Source organism: Tiliqua scincoides, chromosome 1 (assembly GCF_035046505.1).
Source record: "Tiliqua scincoides isolate rTilSci1 chromosome 1, rTilSci1.hap2, whole genome shotgun sequence".
Classification (NCBI taxonomy): domain Eukaryota; kingdom Metazoa; phylum Chordata; class Lepidosauria; order Squamata; family Scincidae; genus Tiliqua; species Tiliqua scincoides.
Genome location: NC_089821.1, coordinates 258,868,835 through 258,886,589, shown reverse-complemented (window position 1 = coordinate 258,886,589; position 17,755 = coordinate 258,868,835).

Genomic DNA, 17,755 nt, shown 5'->3' with positions numbered 1-17,755 from the left:
TTTCTTCAGATATATGTATTAAAAATATTTATATACCACAGGAGTAGTTCACCAAGCAGTTCACACAGTAAAATAAATCAAATGGTTCTCTGTCCCCAAAGCGCTCACAATCTTAAAAAATACAGAAGAGATGCCAGCAATCTTTACTGGAAAAGACACTATGCTGGGATGAAGAGGGACAGTTTCTCTCCCCCTACTAAAGATAAGAGGACACCATTGGACATTTCATTTTCCCACCCCTTGTTCAATGTCTGCAGCTAGTGGTGGATTTTTTTCTTACAGAAAAGTAAGGGCATGACATGTGAAAGATGATTATTCAAGAATTAGTCACTGCTGTGAATGGTCCTTGTCTTCCCTCCCCCATGGTAATGTCTTGTTTTAGAAGACATACAATGTCATGCTGGCATACTCAGATTTTCTTCACCTGCAAGTAAAAGCCAATGAAATGGAACAAAGGCAGAGGAATTTGGAGCCTACTAATGTCATGATACTGTTTTAAATGCCTGATGCGGGGAGGGGGGAGAGGAGAGAGAAGAGGATATTAATAGTATATCAAGCTTGCTATTTCTACATCCTGACTAAATGTCACAGGGAAAGGAAAGGCAACCATAAGCCTGTCATTTTAATAAGTAGCCCCATGACAAGCGTGGCATGCGGTTTTGTCCCTTAAACTTCCATCTATCCAATGCTTGCTTATCTTGACAGCTTTAAATGAAAATTTCTTCTGGAATGTTTGCTGCTATCACTACAAGGTATGCAATTTAGGCTGCAATCCTAACCTCACTTTCCTGGGAGTCCCATTGAACACATAGGACTTACTTCTGAGTAGACCAGGTTAGGATTTTGCCCTTAGTTATCGCAGTCTCCCATTGGCAAATTTGGACAGATGGGGAAACTATTGGTATCAGCCACTCAATCATGGGAACAGGATATTGAAATAGGAGATATACAAAAACTGGGCTTGCATTTTATCTACTGATCATGTGGATGAACCAAACCTGAAATTTTCAAAAAGGGGGAAATTTAGCTGTGGCAGCAAAGTAAATTTTTTGCATACTTACATCAGTAATCCTAAATGTAAGTTGATAAGTTCAGATATGATCAGTGTGACCATCTCACAGCATTCCAATTTACTATGTACAGTTTGAATGCATGAATCCAATTCTTCAGTGGCAGGGGGGCTGCCGAATCAAGTAGTCATAACATTTTTACCCTACCTTTCTAAAAAAAAATAGGTTCAACTAGATTATTTTATTTCTAATAAAGGCATTCCTTGCCCTTTGGTTAGGGATCAGAGCATGGATGAATGTCCAGAATGACTGAATGTCAAAGCATAGCCTTATCTAGCTTGCAAATTTATTTGTGAAAAATGTAAATAACTATATAGCACATGCAAATATGTATAAAACCTAAATAAACAAAAAAAAGAAAAATAAACATAAGAACATCAATGAATGTTGTGGAAGGTTGGATGAAATTAGATGAAAGAGAAAAGTAGGTGGTTGCAAGGTGGTTGAAAGAGAAAATTAGAAATATGGTTGCAATTGAAAATGGTTGAAAGAGCAAAGTGATAAAAGTCAAGTGGATTAATGGCTTTTAATAATAAGATTATATGGCTTATTAATGGCTTTCTTAATAATAAGAAATGGCTTAATAACAATTTAGTTGTAAAGGGACTGCTGTGCCACTGCAAAAGCTCCCTGTGATGTCAAAGGACTTCCAAATTTAGACTGGGAGCAGTGTAAACGTCCCAGTTGTATACTTTTCTGAGAAGTTGACATTTCAGTTTAATAGGAGATGGTACTTCCTTACAGAACAATTCTGCTCTGCAATGTGATTGTAGTAAAATGACATTAAGGATTCATAAACTCTGCTCCTCTGTGTACATTTTGACTCATATTTGCTTAGCACAGTGGTTAGAAATGCATTAGCACTACTTTTCACTCTTGTAGGATTCAGAAAGCCAACAGAGTAACCCAGGTTCTAAGTCTCTGTTGCTTTGCCAACATAAATATTTATTAGAAATGTGTACTCAAAGAAAGGTAGGTTAGAAGAAAGGTATGTTTAAAACAAAATCATACCTCCACATGCATGTGCACGTGCGCACACACACACACACACAGAATCCATTTAGTTCCAGATATATATTGGCCTTCTCATCCACAGCCATCCAGTCTCTAAAGCAATTTTAGTTGTCCCTCTTGGCTAAAAGCACACACCACACACACACACACAATATTCTGATGTTTCTACACTTTATATTATTAGGGTGTCTTTCCATCCCCTTCTTTGTTTGGAATAATTTTTCTAAAGTCTTGGCCACCACTGCCTATTCGTCCTTCAAGCTGCTCCTATTCAGCCCAGTGCCTACTCTACTTCCTCCATCCATTCTCTCAGCATTCAGCTTGCCCTTTGCCTGGTGCTACAGCTTCTCACCTTCCTTCCTTATCATCTGGTCCTTCTGCACTTAACTTTCCAGCCCTCCAGGGTCTTGCCAGCTCACACAGCTCTTTTTATTCCTAAGCTCAGGGTGAGGTTTTCCTTAATTGAGCTGCTGTTTCACTTTCCTTGCAGAAACAGTTTGACATATTTTTTCTGAGCAAATAATGTCTTAATGAGGATTCCATTACTTCAGAGCAGCTCAGCCAATGCAGCTTGCTCTCTTTATGTAAGACTTTTCTTACTCTGTTCATCTGGGGAGCTGAAGGATGGATGAATCCAATCTAGCGCATGTGAGGAGATTCTACAAAGGCAACACTCTATACCCCAATCAACCTTGGGGGGGGGGGGGAGTGAGGCTGAGAGGAAGTGACTTGTCTAGGTACACCTAATGGATTGAAGCAAAGACCTTCTGATTCACAAATCATGATCTTGCTCTCAGATTGCCAGCTCAGACTGAAGCTATTTCTAAAAAATATTTTTTCTCCAACATTTTACAATGTGGGAAATTTCTGGACCCCAGTACTGCTTTCCTGGAATCCTAACCATGCTGTGCACTGGCACAATGGCCATAGAGCATGTTTGCAACTACTTTAGTGTAGGCAGTACTGGTGGGAAGGCCTGCACCACTCCACCGGTGCTGAATCCAAGCCCCCCAGCCACTGGCAGAGGCAAATAAAGCACCAAGCAGCAAAGGGGCTGGGAGAGGTGTTCTGGATGTTCAGGAAGGTGTTCTGGATGTGGGGAGGGGTGGGATGGGAGGGGATCAGGCCCAGGAGGGAAGCGGGATAGGGGAGCAGGCTTTCACCATATCCTATCCTCCTTCCTCGGCCTGGCAGCCTTACGCAGGGCTGCTTGGACTTGTACCTGTTAAATAGTTGGCTGAGATACGAGCAGCCCTACAGGGCAGGCTGCAGCATTCCTCAGCGTAAAAGGAAAAATATCCCCTTATCACAAGAAAACCTCCAGCCTGCTCCTAAGCTGCGTTGAATACAACAGAAGCTATGTGGGCCTGCTGTGTCAGCACAGGTTAGGACTGGGCTGCCCAAAAAGGATCTGCACATGTCTGGCATACAGGGGGCACTGAAAGTGTCTTCCATGTATGAAAGACCATTTTAAATCAGAAAGACACCTGCCTTTTGAATTGATCACAACTGCTGTTGTCTGATTTAGAATGAAAAAGCCCTGGAACTGGTGAGGTTTCCCATCTATTATTAAACACCTCCAGTTTTCAGTGCAGCGATTATTAAATTGTTCAATTAGAATCCCACATACAAGCACACAACCCCTGCTTGCTATTAAAGCAAATGAGAAAGTTTTAATTCCTTGACCTCGTACTGTTCTGGCTTGTCTAATGAATTTTCCGATTTGGAAGAGGCAGATTTCTTTCTCCCTTGTTGATGACCCGTGTTTTCTGCTCTAGTCAGCGTGCGATTAGTTTCTTATTTAATTTTAAGCCTGCTGAAAGAGCTTCATTTGAATTTCCGAAATACCTGATGTTAATTTTAACACAAATTACATTGACTCTGACAGATACATGGGAGGGAATATTTTGTAGTTCTAAAGGGAGGCAGGGAGGGAGAGAGAGAACTGTAGGAATACCTAAAAGGGATGTGAAACATCAGCCATGATTGGAATTAAGAAGAAACACACAAGGAGGTAGCACAAAGACTTTTTAATCTCTTACCCATGACTTCCATCCCATGGAAGTGAGCTCCACTTCACTGCAAACTGCTCCTCTTTAAAGGCCAGACTAGATGACATGTCTTATCATATGACTGAATCCTGGGTGCTTGATTTTCAACAGTAAGTAGCAGTCATACATGGCCCCGATCTAGACAAGAACTGGATAGGAACTGTGTAGGAGGATAAGAGCTCTGCACACTGGTTTTCTACTGGTGCGCACTGTTGCAAAGGTGCCTTAGAGGAGCTTACTGCCAGCCCAGCATCAGAGCTAGCCCGGCGCAAGCTAGGGCTGGTGGAAAGCTGGTACTCGGTTGCTCAGTGGTTGCCCGAACCACCAGTGGTGGGAAGTGGGGAGGGAGGTGTTCCAGGGTGGGGGGAGGTGGCCAGAGGGCAGGGAGAAGACATGCTGGGGAGGGAGGAGGGCAGGATTGGTGGAGCTTAGCTTCACCAGATCCTCAGCTCCATGTTGGGCCATGTGGCCCGACACAGAACTCTTTGATTCTGTGGCAGCTCCAGAGCTGCCGAAGAATTGAGTAGCCCCATTGTGGGGCTACTTTCCTTACACAAGAGAAGGGCTGAGGGGCTGCCGGCAGCTCCCTGGTTGTGCTCAAGATGCCACAGCAGCCATTTTTGGTGCCGCAGCACCCCCACGCTTCAGGCAGCTCAGGATTGGACAGTGGGTTTGCATCTCCCCAGTCCAAGTCATTAGCTGTTAATTAACAAATAAAACAATCTCTCATTAAGAACGTAAGAACAGCCCCACTGGATCAGGCCATAGGCCCATCTAGTCCAGCTTCCTGTATCTCACAGCGGCCCACCAAATGCCCCAGGGAGCACACCAGATAACAAGAGACCTCATCCTGGTGCCCTCCCTTGCATCTGTCATTCTGACATAACCCATTTCTAAAATCAGGAGGTTGCACATACACATCATGGCTTGTAACCCATAATGGATTTTTCCTCCAGAAACTTGTCCAGAAACATTGACTCTGATGGGGAGTTTTCTTGTCAAAATACAACTGCAGGGCGGTGGTGGGGGGGGGGAGGAATCTGAATCATGATGCTTCTTCTCACCTTGGGTCCTTTGAAAAAAAATTTAGATCTAGCCCCTGAATGGTCCTGTTAATGACATTACCACCCGTGCTGTAAGGAAGAAGGAAAATTTTCCCTTCTCAATTTGCGCCTGGGTATAGGAAAAAGAAAAATGGAAAGAGTGCATCACATGGCCAGGAATGACAAGATGTGCAATCTGACAACAATTCTGTATAACTCTTGAAAGGAAATAAGCACAGTAACAGTTCACAATAGCAATTGGCGACAATGCAATCTCTCTAGACTGGCAAAGTTAGTTTACGCCTGTAGCATGTGAGAAAACTGTTATCTTGACTTTCAAGCCTGGACAGACATCTGTCTACTCTGCATTATTTGTTCCAAAGGCAGAATTTGCATTTTACTATTAGGAAAGCACTGAATGGCCGTGTTGAAGTATTTTACAGTATAGTAACTGTAATTTTTCAAACAATTATTGCAAGCCACTTTAATTATTATTTTTTTTTAATGAACAGCGGGTTAGAAATGCAGTAGATAAAAAATAAACACAGTAAATACACCCAGCCATGTACACAGGATGAGCACCGGAATTTGGGTTTACTCTGAATATTACCTAAATGTATGAATATAACAGGTTGACAGTGCCTGATACATGATCATACTTGTGATGGACTTTCAGTGTTAATTCACCTAGTGCAGCAATTTTGAATCATAGTTCCATGACACATTGGTATGTGACAAAAAGTCTGTAGGTGTTGTTCAGGAGTTTGGAGCAGAGTGCTTGAAAATCACTGAAAAACCTTTCTGGGTTCTGTGGCTCTGTTTTAAGAACAACTGTCAGAGCAATCCTACCTTGCACTGGAACAGGCTGGACAGAAGGTCTGCATTGTATCCAGCACAAGATAGGGCTCCAAAGTGGTAAGGGGAAGGAAGGTAAGGGGAAACTCTTTCCGAAGGGAAGGGAAGGGGAAACTCTTCCCCTTACCCCCTGGATAAGCCACTGCAGCCCTTATGGGTCTCCTTGGACTTGCGCCACCTCAAGAGGTGGCATAAGTCTGAGGAGAACGGAGTGGCTTGAAGCCGCTACATTTCGCTCAGGAATGGGTGTTGGGATCCGGCATAATTTCCGGGTCCCAGCTCTGCCTCCTACTCCCAGCCTGCCTCCGGGACCGCCCACTCTCTCCCCACCCCAGAACGCCTCTCTCCTGCCTCCTCCCCACCCACCCCAGAGCCTTGTGTTGGCTGAGCTCGGCCAACGCAAGGCACCCTTTCCATGTCAGCACACAGGCTGGATTCAGCCTTTGTGGGCTGGTGCGCATCTGCGCGCTGGCCCAGCCAACTTTCGAGGAGGTGCAAACGTGCCTTATAGCATATTTGCAACCCCTCCTGGGCCAGGGCAAGAGACTTGTGTTGGCCTAGGACACACTTAGGATTGTGCCCTGTCTGTATTAACTAATTGCCTGTCCCTCTTCCTCTGTTGGCAGTTGCCCTAAAAACAAAGCTGCAAAACCAGGAAGAGTCTCCAAGAAGCTGGAAGTGACATCATAAGAGGCGAAGACCATAGGTCCGTGTGAGAAGAAAAACATTGAAAATAAATGACCTAGCAGGCCACATTTGTCTGGAGGATGGAAAGGGAAATCTGAGGTATTTGGAATAAGGAGCTGTATCCGGCTTAAGTGTTTTCTTCGGAATGTGTAGCCTTACCTATTGTCTTCAGTTAGGAAGTTGGAAAAGTTGTGAATTTGGAACCTACAATAGGTGTGGATTTTCATCGTTGCAGAGGAAGACTGATCACTGTGTGGAACACACTTGATGCGTGTTCCACTTTCTCTGTGGCACTGTGCCTTCAGCAGAAACCTTCTGGGGATTCTCTAAATTTAACTCACAAATCTCTTCCCTAGTCAGCATTCAGCAACCTCTTTCCAATTAGCAGATATTCATTTTTTTTTAATTCCAGCCTCCAAGGCTCATTATTCTAAATTTATCTCCAGAATGAACCGCTTTTACCTCATCTGTAATTAGGTCAAGTACTAGTAACTCCAAAATACTTCTGCCTTTGACCATATTATTTCTAATTAATTGATCCCCTTAATGTCAGCACCATGGTCACAGTCACGGGTTCTGCTACTGAATAATATGACCCTGAACGAGCTGCTTAATCTGGCAGTACCTCCAGTTCCGTTGCATAAAAACGTAGCTAATGGTGTATTGCATTTCTCCATGGGAGATATTTCTGTTTAAGGATGTCCTGTGCAAATGGAGGGTGTAAAAATGCCACACAACCAAGGTCAAGCAGTAGGAATCTGGGAGTCTATTGACTGGTGATCAGCAGTCTATTGATTACCCATGGTAGCCCCAGGAAAAAAAATGGTACAGAGGCACAGAAGGGGCAAAATGCAGTTGGGGGCATGGGAGTATTTATTTATTTATTCCACTCTTCCTCTAAGGAGCTCAGAGTGGTGTACATGGTTCCTTCCTCCTTTTGTCCTCACAACCTTGTAAGTTAGGCTAGGCCGGGGTGCCCAAACCCCAGCCCTGGGGCCACTTGCGGCCCTCGAGGACTCCCAATGCAGCCCTCGGGGAGATCCCAGACTCCAATGAGGCTCTGGCCCTCCGGAAACTTGCTGGAGCCCGCACTGGCCCAACACAACTGCTCTCAGCATGAGGGCAACTGTTTGACCTCTGGCATTATCTGTGGGATGAGGGCTCCCTCCACTGCTTGCTGTTTCACATCTGTGATGCAGTAGCCGCAGTAAAGAAAAGACCAGCTTTGCTTTGTTCAAGGCCTTTTATAGGCCTTGAGCTATTGCAAGACCTTCATTCATTCATATAAGTTCCACCTCTAGTATATTAATTTATGTAAATTTATTCAAATTTTAAATGTAAATTAATTCTTTTTTCCCCTGGCCCCCGACACAGTGTCAGAGAGATTATGTGACCCCCCTTGCCAAAAACTTTGGACACCCCTGGGCTAGGCTGATAGTGACAGGCCCAAGTCACTCCGGAAGATTCATGGCTGAGCAATGATTTGAACCTGAATCTTGAGTCACTCTATGTGCAACCCAGGCACAGAGCTGAAAAAAATCTAGAGTCATCAGGGTAATGAGTCAATGACCCCACCATGTGCCCTGATAGGCCTGCCCTCAAGGCCTGGCCTGCTTGATCTATTCTATATAAATACCTATTATCCTATTCTCTTATATTCTCTCTATAGATAGACTGTATTCTATATTATCCTTCTGAGGCATGACTTATATTAAAATGCTTAAATTCCTCATAAGCATGATTGCTTTCTGCTGCTTTATGAGGCATTTGTTCCCTCCCAACCCCCAGTGTCCTGTAACGGGTTCTGTCACTATTTTCTGCTGCTGCATGCTGAACACAGTAATAAAGTTCTCTAAACTGCTTTAGACCCAGGGAGAATCTCTGCAACGACACATCTAAATTCCATGCTAACATTTTCCAGTCTCCTGCTCCCTGATCTGTGCCAGTTGTAATAGGGTTGAACGGCATGCTAACCCCTGCAAGAGCATTCTGCAAGCTGTCTTATATCCATTCCTTTTGAACTCTATCATCTTTGGATCTTCGATCAAGGAAATAGCCTCTTTGCTCAAGAAGCAAGAACATTAAAGGGAGAAAAAATTCTCATTGGTCCCTTGGCTTATGGCTGGTCCTCTTTTTTTCCTCAAATCTTGCTGTGTGTGATTATATGTGCTATCCTCTTGCTGCATTAACTGGAAAATTGTTCAGTTGCAGAGCTCTTCTTCACTGCACTTAAGGTTTATTTTTAATGATGTGTCTCCAGTTATCCTTTATGGAGTAGATCACTGTGGCTCGTTTTTATCCCTGAAGTGTCTAGATGAGTTCTACTGCTCTAAATTATTTCTCAACGCCCTTGTTCAAGGCTGCCTCAGCATCAGCCGATGGGACATGGACAGTAACTGCTGGCTTGACAAAATCTGGCAGTACAGCTCTGTGCATGGTGGAGATGCAACTTCTCAAAAGGGCAGTGACCCTTTTGAGAGGGGCTGTGGTTCAGTAAACTGAACATCAGCCTTGCACAAAGAAGGTTCAATCCCTCATATCTCCAGGTAGTGCTGGGAAAGACTCCTATATGCAATAATAATATAATCAGTGTCAACAGCACTAAACCAGGTGGACTGATTGTCTGATTCTGTTTGGCTGCTTCCTGTGCTCACCCTCACTCACTTACCTATCTTTATCCAGTGTTTATTTAACAAACTTGGAAGCCATCCTTTGGTTTCCAGGGTGGTGTACATATTGAATCTATAAAATACCAAAACAAACAAATAAAATTTCATAAGGGACCATTAAAATAACAGAAGCAGGCAGAATTACAACTCTTGTGTGATCAGTAAAAATAAGTCAGAATGACACAGTTAAAACCACTTAATCGTAGTAATTGCATGAATTATATTTTAACAACTCAATCCTATCTAACCTCCCCACTGCCGAAGCAGGTGTGCCAGTGGAGGGCAAGCTGCATCCTGTGGTGGAGGGGCAGTCCTGGAAGCCATTTGTTCTCTTACCTCTGGGTAAGTCGATCTGTGCCAGATCCTTGGCTGATGCAAGTCCCAGGGGGAGGTGGATCAAGGACACAAAGGGGGATAGGATATCTAGAGAGCTGCCGGTGCTAATAAATAAACCAAGTGTTTATTGTTTATTGGGATCATCAGAAAAGGCATTGAGAATAAGGTGGCCAATATTGTAATGCCATTGTACAAACTGATGGTAAGGCCACACCTGGAGTATTCCATCCAGTTCTGGTCACCACATCTCAAAAAGGACATTGTGGAAATGAAAAAGGTGCAAAAGAGAGCAACCAAAATGATTACTGGGCTGGGTCACCTCCCTTATGAGGAAAGGCTACGGCGTTTGGGCCTCTTCAGCCTAGAAAAGAGGCGCCTGAGGGGGGACATGATTGAGACATACAAAATCATGCAGGGGATGGACAGAGTGGATAGAGAGACGCTCTTTTCCTTCTCACATAACACCAGAACCAGGGGACATCCACAAAAGTTGAGTGTTGGGAGAGTTAGGACAGACAGAAGAAAATATTTCTTTACCCAGCGTGTAATTAGTCTGTGGAACTCTGCCAAAGGAAGTAGTGATGGCCTCTTGCCTGGATGCCTTTAAGAGGGGATTGGACAAATTTCTGGAGGAAAAGTTCATTACGTGTTACGAGTCATAGTAGGTATGTGCAAGCTCTTGGTTTTAGAGGCAGGCTGCCTCTGATTGCCAGATGCAGGGGAGGGCACTGGGACGCAGGTTGGGTCTGTTGTCTTGTGTGCTCCCTGGGGCATTTGGTGGGCCACGGTGAGATACAGGAAGCTGGGCAAGATGGGCCTTTGGCCTGATCTGGTGGGGCTCTTCTTATGTTCTTAAATCCCACCCCTTCTTCACTCACATCTCTGCTCTGGTCCCTGCTCTGTCCCCTATTCCAAACCATGAAACACCTCTCCCCTTCATTCTTATCTTGGTGTGGTCCAGACAGGCCATCAGTATGCTCAGGGAGTTGCAGTCAGCTTCTGCTGCTGGCTTCTTTGTGCTCAGCAGTGATGTGCCTTTTCCAGTGATACTGGTGTGTTTATGACAACAGAAGGTAACTTCCACTGTCGTACCAGGCCCATAGGATTGGGCCATAAGTGTCTAAAAAAAAAAAGTAAAGAATGACAAGACCCTGGCCATAGGCTTAAGTTTCACTCTAAATTGACAGGGGGTAAGAGGGCGTATTCCATAGTGGAAAGGGAGGTATAATGTGCTAGAGTGCCAAGGCAAATAAAAACATCTTCCCTTGGAACCAAATAGAGGTCAAAATGGCTCCCACTGAGTTTCTCTGGGAGGAGAAGGCTCTTTCTACAAAAGCCTCTTTCACTGGTACCCAAGAAGGATGAATGTCAAATATATTAAGCCAGGATTTAAAAACATATAGGGACCTCTTTTGCCTTTTGTGCTGTTTTTCTGCAGTACCTCCCTCCCAACAGTGCCACATAGCAAATGGAGAAGCTGAAGGTCCCCCTGTTTTGTGAACTCCCTTCCCATAACACAGCATTTCACTTACAAATCTGACATTATCTCATGTGTTTCCCTGCCCCATTGGGTGTGGTGCAAGATAGGGAAACACACAATGAAAGAAAATGGTGATGTAACATGGTGTGTGTGTGGATGGTTGGAGGGAACATTAAAGAAAAAATGTCACCACTACCACTGGGCGTATGCATGCTCCTTGGTGTGTGCCCTCATTGATTTTTGCATCCTAGTCCAGGGGAGCTACATCTGAATGATGTAAATCATGTGGGTCATCCCTATGCAGTTGGGACCCGGCTGGGAAGAAGAGTGCCAACATTGCTGAGATCTATATAAGGCTCCTGGATGAGGGAGCAACACATTGAGGGAGACACCTCATTTGGAGCCTGGGCTCACTGTGGCAGTTTGTGTACTTGTCAGCATGACACTTTTGTGACTTAAAGTCCAGGCCAAAGGCTGCGATCCTAGGCTCACTTTCCTGGGAATAGTTCTACTGAACACAGTGTGACTTCTGAGTAGGATTGTGTCCACAGCGTGGAAGGCTAATAACTGCAAAACCTTAAGAATATATTTTAATTTAAAGCAAATACAGACCCCATGACAGCCAATCTGTTTCAAATTTGTCTTCTCCTCCCAAAGCCATGGAAATGTCTTCTGTAAATGCCTTTTATTAAGACAAACTTTCCATTCCTTCTCTGACTTTGATAGATACATGGCTTCAAATGTGGGGGGAAAAAATGCTGAAGCAGGAAATCAAAGAGACTCATCCAGAACTTATATGTTTTAATTAAATATAAGCAGCTGCATGCCAGCTGAGCTGAAAGGTGTCTCCTCTTGGGGTTATGTAACACTAATGCTCATTGATTTGTGAAACTCTGGGGACCTATTTGCACATTTTGGAGAAGATGTTTGTTGGGGTGTGTGTGTTTTCTTGCTCTTTTCTTTTTGCAGGAAGATTCATTATCATCTGAAGCATTTCGTTAATTAAAAGAAAATCCGAAGGGATTTTTGGAGAGCTGCAAGTTAATTTCATAAGCAGTAAGAAACACAATATTCTGCTCTGTTCAAGCAAAGCTTAAGATTTACACACTTTTTTCGCCTCAGAAAGAACAGCAGCCGTTATCTTGCAGGGAAAAAAATATTTACAGGAAGAAGAGAAATTTCTGACCGTAGGAATGTTTGCCAAATGAAGGCCCAATCCTGAACTCCATTAGTGCAGCTGCTGAACTCCAGTGCAAACATGCCGTAAATCATGTCCACGGCACCTGGAGAGGAAGGGCTGCCAGCGCATGGAGGGCCGGCCAGTGCTACAGCAGCATCAGCCAGCAATAAGTAGTTTCAGAGTGGGGGAGGCAGGCAGTGGGCAGAATGGAGTGGGGGGAAGGTGGGGGGATGAACCAGCTCAGTAGGGGGACCAGTGGAGCTCTGCTCTGCCAGACTTCCTTGTCAGGCTGAAAAGCCCAACACGGAGGCTCTCAAGTCTGTGCCCACAAAATAGCCAGTGAGGACTTGAGAAGCCCCATTATGGGGCTTGGGGCTTTCCCCGGAGGATGGGGGTGAAAGGAGAGTTCCGGCAGCCTAGGACGTGCCACTGGATTCAGCGATGGCCGTTTTGGCACTGTTGCACCTGGCAGAGCTGCCAGCTTCAGGACTGGGCTGTGATTTAGCTAGTGCTGAATATTCCAGTGATTATGATGGGCAGGTTGTATGCCAAAGGGTGACTCTTGAACCCTGATATGCTAGTTGACTACATGCAGGGAGCTTTTGTTTATATGGTAGAGCATTAAAAATTCCTATGCCCCTCACAGTGGTACTGGAATTCTGACCACCTCTTTTTGTGCTATGTTTAGAAGGGTTATCAGTCTCTGATACCAGTATCACTGTTTAGGCCTTATGAAGATACAGATTTAGGGCGCAATCCTAACCACCACTTATGCTGGCATAGGAGACCCAGGAGGGCTGCAAACATGCTGTAAAGCTGCACGGGAGAAAGCTGTGTCGGTGCATCTAGATGTGCTGATGCACGGAGGCCGGTAGAAGCATCCGCGGTGGCTTCCTCTCTGCTGCTTGTGCCGGCGCACCTGCGCCGACACAAGCAGTGAAGGTAGGTGTGGGAGGGCGTGGAGGAGGCGGGAGGGGGCATTTCTGGGTGGCCCTGGGGGTGGACGCGTGGGGAGCCAGGGGCGGGGCTGGGAGCCAGCCATTATGCCTTATCCCAACCCCCGTCCCCAGGGAGAACAGAGCGGCTTCAAGCTACTCTGCTCTCCTCTGACTTGTGCCACCTCCAGAGGTGGCGCAGGTCCAAGGAGACCCATTGGGGCCAGTAGCCCTTACCCAGAGGTAAGGGAGTTTCCCCTTGCCTCTGGCTGAGCCGCTGCTGACCAGAAACCCGCATTGGATGCAGCGCAAGCCTCCTGGCTTGCCTGCTCCAGCACAAGTTTGGATTGCACCCTTAAAGTCTCCACAGTTGTGCTTTGATCCACCAGTGCAATGACTTTGAGAGATATAGTTGCTGGTTGCACATCAGCAATCAGGAAGAGTCCTGTAGCACCTTCAAGACAGACCCACTGATTTCAGCAAAAGCATTTCGTGGACTTGACTCCACTTCCTAAGCTGACATCCTCTGAAGTCAGGTATAAATATACACATACTTTGGGACAGAGAAGGACAACAAGACTGTAAAAGCTGGGGGATCAAAGGTCTAAAGGATGGAAGAGATGCAGTCAGTGACCTTTATTAGGTAAAGTTCAGCAATGACTCATAGCGACAGTAAGGGTAGCGAATGCATTCTCCCTGACTGTGTTGAATTAAGGACCTCGGGGAGTGAGGCAGGAGCAATAGTTTCCTTGAATCATTGATTTGTTTATCCCAGAGATTTGTATCCTGCCTTTCAGCTGCGAAAGAGGCCTCCAAGGTAGCTTGTATACAAGCTATTTATCCAATGATAAAAACAGTAACATCATAATAGAAACTTTCTTCTTCTCTCCCTTCCTCCTCTTCACTAGGAATTAAGGAAGTTGGTTTTTCTGTGTTCCTGTGGTGGGGAGGGGCAGAGTTCAAGTTTAAAGAGGCATCAGCAGAGAGAGGCAGCAATGCGAGCTCTTCACCTTATGAGTTTCTCCACTACTGGCTTCTACAGTGTTCCTATATCATCATCAGCATCAGCCTCTTATATTATATTATATTATATTATATTATATTATATTATATTATATTATATTATATTATATTATATTATATTATATTATATTATATAAGACTGTGTTATCCCCTATTATCACTTATATACATTATTGTTGTAATTATCTCATGCATTTAGTTTCAGATAAGAATCAGACCTCTCCCACCAGACCTCTCCCTCCCCTTGCAGCCATTCAGCTCCTTCCTTCACAGGTCTGGCTCCATGTTTGTGGGCTCAGAAAGAAAAGCACTGTTCCTGACACAAAACTTTGTTAGTTAATTAGTTAGTTAACCAGATCAGAAAGAAACATCTGAGTTGTTGTGGTTCTTGAAAGATAGAACCTTCTTTCAATTGTAAAAATCCCTAAGGGGATTTAAATAGCCTGCCTATGTAAACCACCTTGAATAAAGTTTGAGGAGAAATCTGAGGACCAAGGAAGGCGGTATAGAAATACCTGTATTATTATTATTATTATTATTATTATTATTATTATTATTATTATTATTATTATTATTATTAATTAGCTTGACATGGCCAAGAAGACTGCTTTCTCTGCTGTTACTGCCATTGCATCTCACTATTGCACTTCACATAATGATGAACACTGAATGGACCTCTTCCATCCTATCACCCTTTGACACCACCTTTCACCACTTCCTTTCCCTTTCTATTTTTAGTTTTATCCAAGTGTATTTTATACCTGCCAGTGAGGATAACACTTCATGCATTTGTCTCATGGTGGTGCTTTGTTGTTTTTATTGGTATAGGCAAGCATGGGGTTGACACCATGGCCTCCAGGACATAAGATTGCAGTGAATGTGTGCACAGAGGCAGCCACTTGGAGGCAAAATGGCCCATAGGGTTAAAAGCAGCAGCTGCAGGAAGGAAAAGAGTGTGGGTACTAGTAGGAAAGCTTGGAGAAGCAAGCGTTTGACTGATTAATGGACTAGCTGATGGACTATTGGACCTTTTGAATGACCAATAGACTAACGGACAGGTGGACAAATGAACTTCTGAAGATTGCTGGAACAGAGACTGCTGGAGACACTGGAGTCTGGTGTGTAGCTGCCATGCCCAAGACTGACTGAGGACCAAGGTGTTGCTGTGGAGGCTGGAGACGTTGCTGGCAGGAGAGGGGAAGAAGGAGGACCTCTGTAGGTTGAACAGGCAAGCTACCCTGGTGGTGGGATCCTGCAGTGCAAAACTAGGGACATTTTGGGGAAACAAAAGGGAGCTAATTAGCTTAAAGTGGGCATAGGTTCTATAGGTGAAACTTGGACTAAGAATTTGGCAAAACATACACCTGTAGAGAGAGAAAGAGGTGAATTCTAGAAACACTGATAAATTGAAAATTACAAGAGAAAAACTTAGAAGCATTCCCAGATCTTGAGATGAAGAAGAATCAGCCACAAACACTATGATAAACAAAAGACAATGATGTTGTTAAAAACCTCTGAAAAGATGAAAAAACACAAGCTCCACTTTAGCAGGGTTAAGTTAGTGAAAAGGGGCTTGTCTAGTTACAAAGATTGGGGCTAGACAAGAAAGGGAAAGTTTGAGTAAAGGGTAGCAGAGTTGCAGGTCATCAGCAAGCAGCAGGGTAGTATTGAAGATCAGATGAACAAATGATGAGATCAAGGGGAATACAATAAAGAGTAAAGGGTCTGTCCAATACTGATCTCTGAGGAACCCCAACAGGTGAAAATTCAGACCCTAAATAATCTTGAAGGAGATTTGAAAGTGCCCTGAATGTAACAGAGTGATTTTTATTCAAAATTAATATGTCCACCCAAAGATGGCTTTTCCTTAACTCCCAGGGACACCTACTAATAGGCTCTCATGTGCCTTTGTAAACAAAATAATTAAATAGTTCTCCAGGTATGCATTGCTATGAACCCAAAGATGAGAGAGACAGAGCTAGAAAGAAATGGAGCAGATGTCACCTCATACTTTACGCAAGAGTGTTTCATACATAGAAATGTACATGCAATTTCAGGTTTTCAAGCACCATCATTGTTTGGCTTCCAGGGAGAACAGATGTGGCTTTCTCCTAAGTCACCGATACGATAACGGTCCTTGGAAAATCTGATTTCCATGAAACCAGCAAAGGGAGCAGCTGAAGGTTAATTTTAGAAGCTGCATTCCAGGGGTTGTGTCAATCACGAGCAATTTGCTGTCCCTGCTGGTGACGGTACCAGACATGCCTATTTAGGAATTCATTTGAAGTTACTGGTTAGGGAAGCTGTGTGCTAAATGAAGAACGATGAAACTCTCATTTCTGTCAAACACTGGCAAAGAATGTTGTTTGTCCTTCAGAGAGAGTGAGAGAGTAAGAGTGTCTTCACCTTTTTCCTTGGGTATTCACCATTTTCAGCTTGATTGATTTCGGATACCCCAACATGTCTTTAATATGCATCATTTAGAACCACTTAAAGCAGGCCTTCCCAAACTGGTTGGCAACCTTCAGTTTCGAAAGACTATGGTATAAGCCTACAGCACCCGGTATTCCCAGGTGGTCTCCCATCCAAGTACTAACCAGGCCTGACCCTGCTTAGCTTCTAAGATCAGATGAGATCGGACATATGCAGGGTAACAGTTGCTACCCAAACTGGAACATCGTGATGCCCCATCCAGGAAAGTTCTGTCCTTGTCCCTTTAAGGAGCGGGAGAAGGGGGAGGGCAGCAACACAATCCCTAGGATCACACTACTGCCGGGGATGGGGGGGATTTTTTTACTTACCAACAGCCAGCACAGGAGTCTGGGGGGGTCCAGGGAGCCCTCTGCAAGATTCCCCACACCTCCAAACATCTAAAAATACCCCCAAAACAGGCATTTCCAGTTTTTGCACATGTAGAGGGGGTTGAATTACACATTTGTATGAATGGCTTCTTATCACCGAAAATCGCAGAACAAAGTCCTTGGAACGAAAATGGCTGCTTCGAGTAAACTGCAGTAGGAGGTGGCAATCTGGTGGGGGCTGCCCTGCACCCACACCTGCCCATCACATCCTCTGGTCCCCCACTTACTTGGCTGTTCCACTTGGTCATTCTTCTTCTCTTTGGAGAGCACATAGCAGGATGATGGGTGGGACACCTTGTGTCTTTCTCCAGTGCCACTGCTGAGGTAGGGGCTGCTGTGATTGTGGGCTCTACTGGAAGGGACCAAAGGCCGCATGATGAACTCGGCACTGAGCAAAATCCAAAGGTTGAGGTTTGGAGGTTTCTTGCAGACTTGAGCTAGCATCTGAAAGGCGAGAGAACAGTTTCAGTACTTCAGTATTTCAAAGGAACCAAGCATTGTTTTCTCCTTCCCTCCACATTCTCGAAATGTAAAGTTGGTAAGTTAATGCT